Source organism: Mesocricetus auratus, unplaced genomic scaffold (assembly GCF_017639785.1).
Source record: "Mesocricetus auratus isolate SY011 unplaced genomic scaffold, BCM_Maur_2.0 Super-Scaffold_100022, whole genome shotgun sequence".
Taxonomy (NCBI): Eukaryota; Metazoa; Chordata; class Mammalia; order Rodentia; family Cricetidae; genus Mesocricetus; species Mesocricetus auratus.
In genome coordinates, this window is record NW_024429203.1 from 1,567,103 (window position 1) to 1,571,357 (window position 4,255).

General features: G+C 47.6%; 1 pseudogene; it reads right to left on the reverse strand.

Annotated features, from left to right (window-relative positions):
- Nucleotides 1-2,051: 2,051 nt before the first annotated feature.
- Nucleotides 2,052-4,003, reverse strand: LOC121133540 (annotated as a pseudogene).
- Nucleotides 4,004-4,255: the final 252 nt, after the last annotated feature.

Genomic DNA, 4,255 nt, shown 5'->3' on the forward strand with positions numbered 1-4,255 from the left:
TACTATTGATGATTAAACTGAGGATCCACATACAGAGGTAAGCAAAATCTCTCAAGTGACCTTTGCATGGCCATCATGGTTAGGATGGCCTTCCCCTTTCCTTAGTCTTCTGTTAGCTGCTCTTGTCATTCTCCTGTGCTTTCCCATAATAGCCTAGCCACTCTGTAGACCAGGCTGGCCTCGAACTCACAGAGATCCTCCTGCCTCTGCCTCTGCCTCCCAAGTTCTAGGACTAAAGGCTTCCTCCCCCATGCCCCCTAGAATTTCCTTCCTTCCTTCCTCCCTCCCTCCCTCCCTCCCTCCCTCCCTCCCTCCCTCCCTCCCTCCCTCCCTCCCTCCCTTCCTTCCTTCCTTCCTTCCTTCCTTTCTTTTTCCCAAGACAGGGTTTCTCTATATAGCTTTGAAGCCTGTCCTGGAACTTGCTCTGTAGACCAGGCTGGCCTTGAACTCATGGAGATTTGCCTGCCTCTGTCTCCCATTGCTGGGATTAAAGGCGTGCGCCACCAACGCCCGGCTCCACTTCTTTCTTAATGAAAGATGTCACATGTGTTACGTAAAATGCGTTGATGTGGTCATATCTCAAGTTTTATTGTGCACATGGGATTGAATCATCACCAGGATGTGTTTATCAAGTTGTGCTGTGCTTAGCCGGGCATTGGTGGCGCACGCCTTTAATCCCAGCACTCGGGAGGCAGAGGCAGGCGGATCTCTGTGAGTTCGAGGCCATCCTGGTCTACAGAGCGAGTTCCAGGACAGCCTCCAAAGCCACAGAGAAACCTTGTCTCGAAAAAAAAAAAAAAACAACAACAACAACAACAAAAACAAATTGTGCTGTGCTTAAATATGCCTTAAATAACCACTCAGGGTCAGACTCATGAAGTGTGGACCAACACTAGCTACTGACTCCTGTTGAACTGAGCTGCCTTCTTGCCTCCCAAAGTTCATTAGTCTTCTGACCTTGGTAGTCTACACACACACACACACACACACACACCCTACTGAGTAGCATACATTCTAAGTTTCTCTGTGTAGCTTTGGAGGTTGTCCTGGAACTAGCTCTGTAGACCAGGGTGGCCTCGAACTCACAGAGATCCGCCTGCCTCGGCCTCCCGAGTGCTGGGATTAGAGGTGTGTGCCTCCACTACCTGGCCCTGTGATATAGCCAAGGATGACTTGGAAGTTCTGATCTATTTGTACACCATGCCCAGTTCTTCTTTGCTTCCTTCTATAGCCCAGGACGCCCAGACTACACTACCAGACTCTCTTACAGCTGCATTCCTCTTCCCTCCGTCCTCCCCTCCTCCCTCCCTCTCTTTCTCTTTCTTTGCAGTAGCTGGGGATGGAATGGTGTACTTGAGTCTTATACATGCTAGGCAAGTGTTCTACCACAAAGCCACACCTGCTTCCCTTTCTCTATTTTAAGCATTTTCAACTTTAACTGTTTCTTTTACTTTTTGTTTGGTTTTTGTCTTGTTTTGTTTTCCGAGACAGGGTTTCTCTGTGTAGCCCTGGCTGTCCTGGAACTCGCTCTGTAGACCAGGCTGGCCTCGAACTCACAGAGATCCTCCTGCCTCTGCCTCCCGAGTGCTGAGATTAAAGGCGTGCGCCACCAACGCCCAGCTCCTACTTTCCATTCTTATATGTGACAGGTACTAAAAGGAGCAGAAGTCAAGTCCCCACAAACAATGAACCAGAGTTGGGTCTCTTTCCACCTGGATGCCCTACCAGGCACTATCTCCTGCAAAAGCAGCTGCTGATCTAAGTTCTATTGAATGTTAACCATTCTTATTCTAGAACGTCATGTAAAAGATGTCTTCTCCCATTCAGCATAAACTGTTTAACACTTTATTTATTTATTTATTTATTTTTTGGTTTTTGGTTTTTCGAGACAGGGTTTCCCTGTGGCTTTGGAGGCTGTCCTGGAACTCGCTTGGTAGACCAGGCTGGCCTCGAAACTCACAGAGATCCGCCTGCCTCTGCCTCCCAAGTGCTGGGATTAAAGGCATGCGCCACCAATGCCCAGCAACACTTTATTTTTTAGATCTTGTCTGTCAATGTTTCAAGCCTTCATCTGTGCCAGAAGAAAATGTTTTAGTTTATTGAGACAAGGTCTCATGTATCCCAGGCTGGCCTCGAACTCTCTATGTAGCTGAGGCTGGCCTCGAACTATTGTTCTTCCTTCTTCTACCTGCCAAGTGCTGGGATGATAGGTGTGTGATACTAAACCTGACTATAATTTTTTTTTTTTTGGTTTTTCGAGACAAGGTTTCTCTGTGGCTTTGGAGGCTGTCCTGGAACTCACTTGGTAGCCCAGGCAGGTCTCAAACTCACAGAGATCCGCCTGCCTCTGCCTCCCGAGTGCTGGGATTAAAGGCGTGCGCCACCAACGCCCAGCTCTGACTATAATTTTTTAAAGTGGGCCTCATAGCTGGTCAGTGCTTTTTTGCTTTTTGTTTGTTTGTTTGTACCTTTGTGGGTATGACACATGCATATCTGGCCCCCATGGAGGTCAGAAGAGGGCATCAGAGCCCCTGGAACTGGAGTTATTGGTAGATAGTTGTGAGCTGTCATGTGGGTGCTAGGAATTGAACCTGGGTCCTCTGCAAGAGCAGCCAGTGCTCTTATCGGCTGAGTCATCTCAACAGTTGAGACAAGGTTTCTCACGGAGTCTGGCACTCACCAGTTCAGATAAACTGGCCAGTGAGCTCCAGGAACTCTCTTGTCTACACCTCCCAGAACTATGGTTACCGGTGGGTACTGAACAGAGAACTTGACCTCATTTCCCCTCCTTTTTCTCTCTTCTCTGTTTCCTTTCTTCCTTTCTTCTCTTTCTTTCTTTTTTTGTTTGTTTGTTTTTCAAGACAAGGTTTCTTTGTGTGGCCCTGGTTGTCCTAGAATGTGCTCTGTAGACCAGGCTGGCCTTGAACTCACAGAGATCCACCTGCCTCTGCCTCCCAAGTGCTTGTATTAAAGGCGTGCACCACCACTGCCCTGCTGTTCTTATTTTCTGATTTATTTTTTTTAATTTTATCATGCTGCTTAATTGAGCACAGTTGCCTAGAAAGGCAAGAGTACAAGTATTTCTCTCGTCTCTCTCTTCAGCAATGGTGAGGCGGATCCCTTTTCCTCGGGGAAGAGAAGCCCGTGGTTTGTTGCCCTAGCCAATAACAAAAATGTTGGAAAGTTGGGTGGCAAAGCTGTTGCCATTGGCATCTTTCACATGAACCACATCAACAGAGCCAGGATGTCTCTCTCTGTCGCACCAATTCTTCCCAAGTTGGCACCTCCAGTCACCATACACAGGTTACCGGTGTCAAACTTGATGAAGTCAGTTATTTTGCCTGTCTCCAAATCAATCTGAATGGTGTCATTCACCTTGATGAGGGGATCAGGGCATCGAATAGTGCGAGCATCATGGGTCACCAGATGTGGGATTCCTTTTGTGCCCACAAAGATCTTTCTCACTTTGCACAACTTATACTTGTCCTCCTCAGGTGTAATACGATGAACAGCAAAGAGACCCTTGGTGTCATATATCAGGCAGAAGTTCTCTCCAGTCTTGTCAATGCTGATGACATCCATAAATCCAGTCCTGAATTCGCCATCAATCTTTTTTTTTTTTTTTTTTTTTTTTGGTTTTTCAAGACAGGGTTTCTCTGTGGCTTTGGAGGCTGTCCTGGAACTCACTCTGTAGACCAGGCTGGCCTCGAACTCACAGAGATCCGCCTGCCTCTGCCTCCCGAGTGCTGGGATTAAAGGCGTGCGCCACCAACGCCTGGCCGCCATCAATCTTAATGAAGCACTGCATGCAGATCTTCTTGACTTCATCGCCAGTCAAGGCAGACTTAAGTCTGTTCCTCAGGAAAATGATCAGAGGCAGACATTCCCTCAACTTTTGAGAGCCAGTGGATGGACAAGGAGCAAACATGCCGGTCAATTTATCCAGCATCCAATGTTTTGGAGCGGCTACATGCTTCAGATATTTCTTGGGACCACGAGCCATGGCTGCGCTGGGAACGGAAAGAGCCTGATTTATTTTTGTTTTTTTGTTTTTCAAGACAGGGTTGCTCTGCATTTTGGCTGTCCTGGAACTCTCTCTGTAGATCAGACTGGGCTCAAATTCACAGAGATTCTGCCTCCCACGTGCTGGGTGTTGTGATTAAAGGTGTGATTGTGTGTGTGTGTGTGTGTGTGTGTGTGTGTGTGTGTGTGTGTGTGTGTGTTTAGACAGAGGAGAGAGAGAGAGAGAGAGAGA